The sequence below is a fragment of the Terrapene carolina genome, unplaced genomic scaffold (assembly GCF_002925995.2).
Source record: "Terrapene carolina triunguis isolate 2854851 unplaced genomic scaffold, T_m_triunguis-2.0 Scaffold627, whole genome shotgun sequence".
Lineage (NCBI taxonomy): Eukaryota > Metazoa > Chordata > Testudines > Emydidae > Terrapene > Terrapene triunguis.
Window position 1 is genome coordinate 340,605 of NW_020664978.1, and position 12,164 is coordinate 352,768.

The 12,164-nt window shown below is 45.5% G+C and overlaps 1 protein-coding gene across 3 annotated transcripts in view; it reads left to right on the forward strand.

Annotated features, from left to right (window-relative positions):
- The window catches only part of SETD5 (SET domain containing 5), a 149,869-nt gene continuing 137,705 nt past the window's right edge, over window positions 1–12,164 (forward strand). For all 3 annotated transcript variants that reach the window (XM_026659304.2, XM_026659305.2, XM_026659306.2), the window contains exon 1: window positions 1–1,024. The gene's annotated coding sequence lies outside the window, so the exon portion shown is untranslated. The remainder of the gene's footprint in view (window positions 1,025–12,164) is intronic.

Consider the following 12,164-nt stretch of genomic DNA (forward strand, 5'->3'; position numbering starts at 1 on the left):
GTTTGCCCGGTGCTGAAGGCCGGGTCTCGGCGCGAGCCGGGAGAGATGCTGCGTTCGGCCGCTGCATCACCGCAGCGCTGGGCGCGCCCCAGGGCCTCGGGCTCGCGGCGGCGCCGCAGACCAGCGCGTGACCTGCAGCCAGGCCCGGCACAGCCGTGCGCCCTACGGGAGCCCTCAGGGGGCATTCCTCGGGTGGCGCGGCCCCCCTTCCCCGGCTGGGCGGGAAGCTGCGTGCGCGTGCCCTGCGAGCGCCAGGACTCCGGTTCGCAAGCAGCCCCACCCCTTCTGTCTGCCACGTGTCCCGAGGCGGGAGTTACACCCCGGCAGAGAGGCGCCCCCACGTGGTGCAAGCGGCGCCGAACCAATCATAGGCCGGCTCCGCCCCCGGTCACGTAGAGCGGCTAACTCCATGCCCAACGCCGATACTTGTCCCTAACTGACGGGAGGATCGGCCAACCAGAGCACATTTTCAAGACGACCTGATACACCCTATATCCAATAGGAGCCGCCCTCGAAGTTGCAGCGGGGCTCCTGTACTAGCCGTAAGGCAGCCGCTCGCGCGCTTCTCTGTCGTCGCTACTCCCTTCGCAGTGGCAGCTTGGGACACCAATAGGAAACCGCCTCTGTGGCGAGAGCGACTGGGCGGGCCAATTGTAGCCAATGCGATGTGGGCATGGGCGTGGCCTGCTCGACCAGGGGCCAATCGAAAGTGTGAATAGGTGAGGCTCGAAGGAGTGCTGCTGCCAGTATATGGTTGAAATGGGTGGAGCCGGGCGACGGTGCAGCCAATGGGGAGTGGCAGTGGGCGTGTCCGGATAGCCCCTGGCGCCAGCGCTGGGGCGCCCCGTGCGCTCAGTGCTGTTTCCGCCAGGCCCGTGGAAGAGGCGCAGCCAGTGGTGCTGAGGGGGAGGGGCCGAGGCTGCCGCCGCCGCAGAGGGTCTCGGTCCCGTCTGCTGCCCAGGAAACGCCGTGGCGCCGAGCCGGGCCTAGTGGCGCGCGGGGGCCCGGGCAACGGGCCGGCCAGGTAGGGGGCGGGCTCTGGGGGAAGGGAGCCCCGGGGCGCCCGCGGGGTGACGGGCCCGCGGCCTGCGTCCCCGGCAGCACCTCCCGGGTGCCGGCCGGCTGCAGCCGCTCCCTACCTGCCTCTCTTCTCGGCCCAGGGATCGCTCTTGCCGCCGCTCGCTGCCTGCTCTCCGTTCCCAGGGGACTGCGCGAGAGACACTCGGCGCACGGGGCCCTCGCAGCCGGGCCTGGGATGGGAAGGGGGCGGTGATGAACGGGGAGGGCCGCGGAGGACCCGCAGCCTAGCCGGGGGGGGGGTCCCTTAGCCGAGCGCGGGGAGGAGGACGAGTCCGCGGGGCCCCTATCCGAGTCTGAGGGGACCGAGTGGGGCGGGGGGGCTGGCCGAGCCCCGGCTAAGCCCTGAGGAGGGTGGGGGAACAAGTGGGAGGAGTGTCTCGTCTGGATGTGGGGAGGTGTTTGTACAGAGGGGAGCCCCAGCCAGGGTATTGGGGACTACCCAGCTCTGGGGTTGGTGAGGACGGGGACTCCAAGCTAACTGCCAGAGGGAATCATGGCGTTTCTCCTCAGTGTGTGCATCTGCCTGTCTTGGGAGGGCAGAGTTGTGGCTATCATGGTAGACAGAGAGTTAGATTCTGATTAATTCAGTTTGTTTTGGTTCCCAGGCAAGTCTCTGTGTGGGTGGTGGTCGGTACAGTGGAGCTTTGTCAGTTGCCTTTGAGCTGCTTGTAGAGAGGAGAGGGGAAAGTCACTATTGTGGGAAAGCCCCCTTTTGTGCTAATCACGTCCACTCCAAGATTATTGCTTCACAGGAACGAGAGGATCACCCTCTGTCTTGAAGCAGCTTGCTCTGGGCTGCTGTTTCCTTTCCTGTCCCTGCTGTCAGCTCTGAGCTGCTGGTCCCTTCAGGGTATGGGGGAGGAGGTGTTTGACCTGCATTTTCTGCTTTCTCATGGTGCCTGTACAGTGTGCTCACTAATAATCCTCTCCTCTTTTCTTGCCTTGTGCTGGAGGCTGCAGCACGGATTTTCCTGCATTTGGTTGTCTGTCGTGTTTCTCCTGCTGGGTGGATTCCCAGCCTCCCTACCTGGCTGTTTAGGCTCAGGACTTAACTAAAACACAGTTCATGTTTTTAACAGCATACAACTGTGACAAGGTCACCTGTGTCTCCAGCAGCTCGTCCTTGGATGCCAATGGCCTACTGTTCAAACAGAGCTCCTTTGTTGTATGTCATATGTCTTGTAAAATGTTGGGCTTGGCTCTCTAAGCTGGAAAGTGGCTCTGGGAAGAACTTCACGTTCCTGTTCTCTGACAGAAGGAAGGAACTGAGATGTGGTTCCTTGTGCTTCTAAGCAGGGAAAATTGATGTAATGAAGGGGATTCTCAACAGGCAGCAGATAGTCTGTTGTGCAGAGGGGTCCTGGGATTTTATTGTACAGTGATTAAAATATACCTCTGGGATTCTTCCAGCTCTCTGCAGAGGCCAATGATGCTTTAAGGAGATAATAGCTCTTTGCAGGCCTTGCAGTGGCCTCCTGCAGTCTCTCTCTGTCCCATTATGTAATTGGAGTGTTTAAGGTTCACTCAGGCAGAGGTTGTGGGCAGGAGAGTGAATTAATATTATCTTGTGGGGGATGGGACTATTGTTGCAAAAACCATGATTTTGGCAGCATTTTTTTTTTTAATTCCAAATTGACACTTTGGAGGTGCTGCTGTTAAAAGCAAAAATCTAAGGCTAGACAAAGCGTTCAGTATTTCCTTAATAGGGAGTAGGAGTTTCCCTTTTCACCTATGAAGGAGGTACTAGGAATTTTTCTGTAACTGGCCCAGGAAGTCATTTTGTTTCCAGCCTTCTGGCTTGAAGCACAAAGGTGAAGGAAGTAAGGAGGGTGTTGCTTTGCTGTGGATCCTGTGGGTAAGTGTTCAAGGCAGTGACAGCAGCTGCAGTTGGCTCGGGAGCTCTGGTTGCTACGTGAGAAGCTTCAGTAGTGTTGGCTGCTGTCTCCAGGGAAGGACAGCATAGCAGCCTCCATTAGTACTGTGCTTAGGAGATGGCTGGTTCCTGTTCGGAGAAAGGGCTTTGCTTTTGCATCCACAGCTCTGAAGCAGAAGTGTGTAAATCTTGCTCCAGCTGGATAAAACTACAGGCTGGATTTCATTGTTTGGTTCATAGAATTGCACTAGGATGTGGGCTGGAAACCCTGAGCTAGCTTTTTTAGTTGTTTCCAGTCTGTTCAAAACTAGTTTCCACTTTGTTGTAGCTGTGTTGGTCCCAGGATATGAGAGACACAAGGTGGGTGAAGTAATATCTTTTATTTCACCAACAAAAGTTGGTCCAATAAGAGACAAGCTTTTGTGCTCCAAAGAACTGAAGAGTTCGATGGAGCTTGAAAGTTGTCTAGTAAAGGGTATTACCTCACCCATCTTGTCTCTCTCTATGCAAAATTAGGACAGTGAGAATTGATATTCTTTTCCTATAGCAAGAGAGACAGTTGTAGCCTTGGATCTGGGACTGCAATCTACATCTGACTCCAGTCTCCTTTCCAGTTAGTCATACAGCCAGATGCTTTCCTTATTGTTCGTATGTCTCCTTCCTCCCCTTCCATCGGCTGGGCCCCATTTGCCTTATTGACTGGAATTTCTGCTGTGTGCAGTGGGTGTGTGCTGCAGACACTAGCCTGCTGCTGCTGAGAGGGGATTTTCCATTCACAGAGCAGAGAACAGTCAAAATAGTGGCCCAGCTCAACTTTGGAACTAACAACAAAACACAGTCTAAAGAACTTTCCCCCTTTTGCTGTACCCGCACGGCAAAATGTATAGCATATAGCCTCTTCTGCAGTTAGATGCCTACCAAAAGATGTAGGAAATACTTTCCCTCGGTTACTGAGCCATTTTCCCTGCTGTAGATACTGAAATATATGGCAAATGCCACCTCTGCAAACATGTCACTCTGCCTCCAACATTTAATTTAGCAACAATTTGCAGGATCTGTGGCAAAGGGCCATTTTTGCCACGACTGTGTATTGTGTGAAGAGCAGCTGGCAGGCACCACACTGCAGTGGACTGTCTAATTGGTTTTAATAGAGATTTCCTTTTTAGGAGAAATAATTGACTTTTAAAAAACTATTTAAATCTAACTACTCTACTTTTTGAGATACATCTTGTGTTGGACATTGTCTGTACCATGTTGAATAACCGATAAAAATATATCCCCGATTAAAAATATATTTTAAAAATTAGTACATCTGAAAACTTGAAATTTGTATACATAATTCATGTAACAAAATGATAAAGCAATATGTAAAATAAGTGTACCCAAGTGTTTGAAAACAGTCATAGTCTTTGCAAACACCCATCTGGTTTGTGCTAACAAAATATAACTACTAGGCTTTTTTCATAAAATATCATGTTAGTTTGTAGTTTTCTGATTAACTGTACATTTTATCTGAACTAATGTTTGTAATAAATTTGCTTGACTGTCAGGAATCATTTTCTTATTCCAAAACAATATAATTGGTGCACAACATCTTATATTTGAGATGTAGATTCCACAGTATTTTAGAAAGTAAACTTAGAGTAATCTCTGCACGTACAACTGAAATGCAGCCACCTTGTGGGTGGAACGTGGCAGTTATTTAATAGTACATTACAACAGGACAGCAGTAATTACCCGATTTAGAATTTCGCCAGGGCATCAGGTCTTACTTCCTTGCTCGTGTAAAAAGTATGAAGGGATCTTCACTAGTTGCAAGTCAGCCTTTATTTTGCAGTGCCCCCAACACAATAAATGGGGCATTAATTCACTGCTGACTCAGTGGGAAGACATAACTGATAACACTTTCTAGACCACCCTGGGATTTGTTGGAGTTGTCCTGACCTGAATGTAATACTGATTAGCTAATGATATGTGAGATTACAGTCCAAGATGGCATGACCACATCTTACATATACTTAGCTGTCATTTGCAGCCAACTCTCATTTTGAGAGGCATTGTTTTCATTCAAGCTAAGTTAGAAAAAAGCTCATTAGTGCAATATTAAAGAGATACTGTTGGATCAGATTTCACCCTGTTTATGCTCTTTAAAAACAAACCCTTAGAAAATTTCAGATTAATAGAAATATTACATGAAATATACAAGTATTTCCAGTGGAAACAGGTTTTTTTAAAATACAAACATTCCCCTGCACTTTCTGTAGCTGAAATACTGAGGTTTAGTGCATGATAACCAGAAAATGAAATTGACAGACTGACTTGTCTGTCTTTAGTGTCCCAGATGAGAGAAATGCAGCAAGTCAACTTTTTAAAAATATTTATTTTTTTAATGTGATAGTAGACACAAATGTGGATTTTAAATATCTTGAACGGTGTTCCTTTAAGGCACTGTGGTAATACAAACATAACAAATGCACAAAGTTCAGGAAATTCAAAAGTCAAGGTTCACGAAAAGTTATTCTGCTCCTGTGCATGCACATTGGACTCATTCTTTGAGTTGTTAAATGCATAACTTAATATATGTAAAATATGCTAATGAAATATTAAGGTTATAAGTTTTTAGTACACAAATCAGGATATAAGTATGAAGGTTTTTATAGTAATAACATAATCAGTATTGTGAGCAAGTAATGAATATATATTTAAATAAATACACGTGATATGGGCAAATGAAGATTAATATGAAAACCTTAACAGTTCTGTCTTCACTTATTCACCATTAAATAAACATATTACATTAACAACTTTTGTATTTAATTTTTTTGGTCTTTTACATATGGTTATTAGGCTAATATAGACTTTAAAGTTCATGCTTCATTTAAAGGAATAGGATGTGGCAGCAGTTAGTTTGTAGCACCTTTGCTGCTTGTTATTTCATTTGTAGACAGTACAAGTCTGGGGTAATATGGCAGTGACACTGTTTACATCAGAAAGTATCCTGACAATGGGAAAAGGGAACTTTTAAAAAATGAAATATTAGAATTTGCAGGTAACTGGAATGCAGCAAAAATTAGACACCTAGAAATTGTGGAATCTACAATTTTTCATGTCTTCAGTTTTCTCCTTTCCTTGCTGAAGTTGCTGTTTTGCAGGAATTTGCTCTTTCAGTGGCACTTTTCCAGTATTCCTACAGCAAGTCTTCCTAGCAGCAACTCCTGTCCCTACTGAGCAGGGAGAATATGCAGTTTGCCTGGCCTCCTCACTGAGCTACAAAGGGGTGGGGCTTATTAAGCTGCTGAAATCTTAGCTAATTCCCATTGAGCATGCTGAAGAAACAATTTTTCAGCTGCTCCCAGTTTCTAATTTTTTTCTGTAATTATCCAAGATGCATTCTTCCTCTTGGAGGATGAACTGTGTGGCAAGTCTGGAGATTTTTTGTTCAGCCAATTTTCAGTTATTGGAGTAGGGTTATAATTGTCCTTTACTTTTGAAAGTGGCTAAAGGGATTTTTTTTAAAACTTCTTCTAAGGGCTGAGATCAAGATTGAAAAGTTATAGCCCCCAAAGGAGGAATTTTCAGAAAGTGAAAACAAGTTACATTGGAAATTTGTACATAACTTTATCACTAACATTTGCAGCTGTGAACCTTATAGAATAGATTGTGCAATATGTTCTAGTGAACATTGTTCTGGAAATCATAAATGTACAAAAATCCTGAAATTCTAAGCTTAAGTACTTAGATTTAGTGGTTCATAACTTGGAGCGGGATGGATGGTCCAGTGGTTAGGGTACTGGGAGACCTGGATTCATTTCCCTGCTCTCTCAAAACTTCCTGTGTGACCTTGGACAAGTCACTTAGCCTCTGTGATGTCGTTTCCCAGCTATAAAATGAAGATGATGCTTCCCTACCTCACAGGGTGTTGAGAGAATAAGTATATTAAGGACTGTGAAGTGCTTTGAGATCTATGGATGAAAACCAATATAACACATGGGCATTATTATTATTACTTGGAAGGGCTATGTTTGAACAAAGCTGGTATTTCACTCTCTCTCTCACTCACACACGCACAAAAGCAGTGTAAAAAGTAAAACGTTGTTTACCCACCTAACTCCGAACTAGCTGAACTGATTCTTTTTTTCTCACTTAAAAACAAAATCTTTTGGGTTGAGACAATCTGTGAGAAATTTTATCCCTTAAAGAATTTTAAGAAAACTATGAATTGAAAAGGTATTTAGAATGGAACACCCCATATCATCCTTAGTGTGTTTATAGTCAGAAGAGTGACTGAAAATGGCACCACTTTACCCGTTCTGAACTGATGTTTTGTTTGTCTTGGCTGCTAACTTACTGATTCAAACAAGCTTATTCCCGTTGACCCTGCAGAGCTCATACCACTCAAGGAGAGTGAGCTATGTTCTCTTCTGTCTTGGGCATCAATAGGATTGCAATATTTTACCTGTTATGTCAATGGCAGAGGAAACAGTTTGGAGTGCTGGTGCTAAGATAATCCTTTTTTGTCTTTTAAAGTGAACCAATTTGGTATGCAGGTCTCTGATAAAGAATGAATATGAAATCACATATATAACCATGCTTTTTTAACTAAAGCATATCTATTGATACCACAGGACAAGATCAAGTTTAAGGAGGAACTTGGAGTTTTTCTTGACAATACTAAACGATGTAGTGGTTGTTTTTTTTTTTTTTTTTTTGCACAGACTTCCAGTGTTGCAAAAATAATTTGACATTTGAGTTCCTTATGTATTGTATGAAAATGTCTTATTCTTTTGTTGAATGAGAAAAACCTATTTTATTAAATTTTGAATGCCTCTGGAACTAAACTTGCAGTTCATATATTAAACAGTAAGCTCATCTCAACCTTAAATATGGTGGTGTTGCTTCCCCTTTGTGATGTTGTTTTTAATACTTTGTCATTTAAATTAATGAAACAGTATCAGAGTTCTCTAATGACCAAAGTATGCCTTTAAATCACTATGGCTTTTAACCAAAGACACTGCTTAGTGAATAAGTTTCTACTTTGTTTTCAAGGTTTTGAGTTCAGATCCTGTAAAGTTGCACTTCATAATAAATGTTTCCAATAATGTGATTGTAGATTAATTTTTAGTATTTCAATAAGTGTGATCCACTACGTTCTGCTATACTTAAAAAATAAAAGAAAAAGTTTACCGTAGCTATATCTTTAGGAAAAGGCTACATGTTTAAATGGGCAAGTTAAGTAGGATGTAGGATGTGGTTGGGATTCACTTGGCTTCCCATGTGCAATTCAAAGCATCTTTGTAGATTTATGAATTCTAAGGGTGCAGGGGATGTGGATAGGGTGCTTCACTGGGGCTCAGGTGGTGTGGTTATTTGGCTCTGCCACAGTCTCCCTTGTAACTTTGGGCTAACAGTCTGCATTTGACTTCCTCATGTAAAATGGAGGTAATGCTTCCTATCTTCCTCCTTGCTTGTCCTGTGTTTAGGTTGTAAGCTCTTCAGGGCAGGGACTGTTACTATGTGTATTTACAGGGCCTCCCACAATGGAGGTTCAATGTCAGTTGGGGCCTCACGGTGGTGGTGTAATAAAAATTCTTGATTAACTTGAGTTTTAAAATGGAAAAACCTTTTAAATATTTTTAGAAAATGTAAATATAAAATTTTACAGATCTGCACACCCCATAATTTGCACACATAAGGCAGTCTCTCCCTGTTTCTCACAAGACTTAATAGCAGAGAACTGCAGTGATGTCTCATTACTTCTGTAAAATATATTACAAAATATTCTTTAGTACAATATACCGTATTGTAAACAAAACTAAATACTTGTCAAATAAAAGAACAGTACATTTTGTGATGGATTATCCCTTTTTTACTCAGAAATTAGCTAATTCCTTATTTCACAGTGACTTTTGCAGTCATAATCTCTGTTTTGCTTGTAAAATATCAAAGCACTATAGAAAATTGTGAATTACTGAGGCTCTACTGTCATATAGTCACATTTATGCATAGAAATAAATTAGTAAGAAGTCAGGATTATAGATATCTTCTAGATACCTTTGCTGGAAAGGACTTTTCTGTAAAATAAGAGTATGGCTGAACCCAAGGAAGCTGCATTGGAAATTTGTTAGGGGCCCACCTCTAACTTTTGTATATGATAGTGTATTGAAGCTTCTTGTGTTTAATGTGGAGAGGTGGCCTATCCAGACTACAGATCCTGGCATGCAATGCTCCAGTCAGGCATCTTATTATTGCATGCTGGGACTTGTAGTCTCTATAGATAAATACAGCCATTTGGCCATATTGTGTTACTCAGGCATTACCCTGGGCTGGAATTAGGTTATTTACAGCTTTAAACATGGCCTGCAAGATCGGCAAGTGCACTTGCTGCTTTATAACAGCAGTGTGGAGCATAGATGTCACCTATTATGACAGGCAAAGGCCCCTAATCAATTTTGGTGGTGAACTATTAACTGCTGCAGTCCCATGGAAAACTTTCAAGGGTAGCTCCAAATAAACCATGTCACACTAACCTCACCAGTTCACCATCATAATCTGGATTGCAGTTTGCCATCTGCTCATAAAAGTTGCAGCTTCTCAGTTTGGTGCTGGATCTGCTGTTGGTATGTACGTGGGGTGTCCAGTCTGCTGTTAGATGACCTCTAGAGCTGCTGTCACTTCACGGGGTCTTGTCTGTTAGACTCTATGGTCATGGGTGCTATAGGAAAGCCTGAGTGCTGCAATCCAGCACCATATGGCAAAATGCGGTTTGTGATGGCTCTGATAAGCAGGGGAGCACAACTCCCATCAGCGCCCTCCCCACTACACTGCTCTTTCCCCTGGCTGGGTAGGAGGAAGGGCTTGAACCAAGATTTGAGTGAGCTGTCTGTAGGGTGACCAGATGGCCCGATATTTAACCCTTTGTCCCGCGTCCCAATCAATGTACGATCAGGACGCCATTTGTCCCGATATTCAGGTAAGGAGGCAAGTGGGAGGGAGGTGCCAACTCCGTGGGTGCTCCAGGGTTGCAGCACCCACAGGGAAAAATTGCAGCCAAGCTCCCCCCTCCTCGCCTCCTTCTCCCCCCCTCCCATGAGCGTGCTGCATCCCCGCTCCTCCCCCCTCCCAGCGCTTCTCGCTGCCTAACAGCTGTTTGGCGGTGCTTAGCACTTTCCAGGAGGGAGAGGAGAGGAGGTGGAAAAGAGGCAGGGGCGGGGACTTGGGGGAAGGGGATGGAATGGGGGTGGAGCGAGGGTGGATGCTTGGGCAGGAAGAGGCGGGGGGTGGGTGAGCACCCACCCAGCAGAGGGGAAGTCGGTGCCCTAGGGGCAAGTGGCGGGCGGGGTGAGGAGGTGAGCGGTGGGTGGGGGACTGAGGAAGGACACAGCAAGCCAGGAGGGGACCGGGAGATGAGGAAGGGCGTGGTGGGGGGGTGGCTGAGCGGGGAGGGGGCGGGACCTGGGTCAGAGTGGGGGCGGAGCCTGGGTGGACTGTGGGTGGGGCTGACGGCAACCCATTGTGTCCTGATATTTTAGTGTTGTGATCTGGTCACCCTAGCTGTCTGGGAAGCAGGAGCCAGCCGTGTTAGTTAGGAGCAGCTGAGAAGCACTCCAGGAATTATGCATAGAGCCACATGTGGAACATGCTGTGACTGCTGGGCATTACAGCTGGGTGCAGGTCTGCATGGGACTCGGGGGTGAGCTGTAGCACTTGGGCAGGGAGCCAGTGCAGTGGGACCCCGTTGAGAGAAATACCACTGAGTCTGGCCTGGAGACCTGCAAGCTTCTATTGGTTTGACTAGAAACTGAACTGCAGAGGGCCCCCCAGGCACTGGGCCTGAAGAGCCCTAATCCTTGATTGGACTGCCCTTGGGGCCCACACAAGAACCACTGTGGCTCATTTTGAAGTGTACCTGTTTAAGCCTCTACACCTATGGTATTTGCAACCTATCCCTTTTCTGCCACCTCCCGCCCCCCAAGGAAAGTATCTGCTCCTTTAGCCATGTGTCTGAATGGTTGTTTGAACCTACCAGGGCTAGCACCAGCAAGGCCTAGCTGCTGAAGTACTTACGGTGCTTGCCTCTGAATTGTGGTATATCTGGCACGCTCTTGCTACCTTGGGGGTTTAGTGTACATGGAATTTAAGTTGATAGGATCCCTTGATTTACTTATGAAGTTTATCATTTGTTGGCTCCACTAGAAAAGTGGTGGCTGTCACTTTTTCTAGATTAGTTCCCAATGTACTTTGAGCATAGGACAGATTAGTAAAGGAGCTGTAAACATTTGAGCAGAGAGGCTCCAGAAGCTGACATGGGACTGCCTTTTGGTGGATTCTAGTTGGCTACTGGAGGTCTGGTATGGTCCTTGATTACGGTTCAGTTTAAAACACCTTCACCTGGCAATTAAAGTCTGCAGAAAGATAAATTACCAAATAACTGCTCACATAAACCACCATAATACTTAACAGTAAAACCAACATGCACTATAATCCCTATCTCACAGCCCTATATTCCTGACCCTTCCCTAAATGTGTGTGGGTAAAAAGACAGGCATTACAGCATCCCCGGAAAGTTAACCAATCTGGTCTTTGGCATGCCAAGAAGTGGTAGTGCATTCCAGCGTCATTGGCCCCCCTCACAGAATATATCCTGTCACTACCCTCCCTTCATCTTTAAATCGGGGCTGTTAGTTTGGGTGCCTCTGGTTGCAGCTATAGTGGCATTGCATGTAGAGATTGGGTCTTTTGAATAACTCACAAGACATGGAAGTGGCTGCATATTAGATGACCTTTGAGACCACTGCTGATTCAGGGCTTTTGACCCTGGGAATGTTGTCTGCAGATAAAACCACTAGGTACTCTGGGTAGAGTACTTGTAGTTTTCAGCTAGAACCCACCAGCTGCTGACCATTTCACTTGAGCTAATCAGTCTCAGGAAAGGAATCAAATCTGAAACTTAATGGTGTCGCTCTAACGCAAGAGTTTGAGGGTTGACTCCCTTTTTCCATGCACTTATAGGTTCACTTCTCTTTACTGTGAGGGTGTGAGAGCCAGTGCAACATGCTGAAGGAATTATGCCATCAGAGTTTTTGGGCAAGATGGCAGACAAACCAAAAAATGGCCTTGATGTATATTCCAAAAGTGATGACAAATTGACAGTCTCTTTTAGAACAAGCATAAATGCTCTTTGAAATTTAGGAAGAGGCTTTTAGACAAGGGT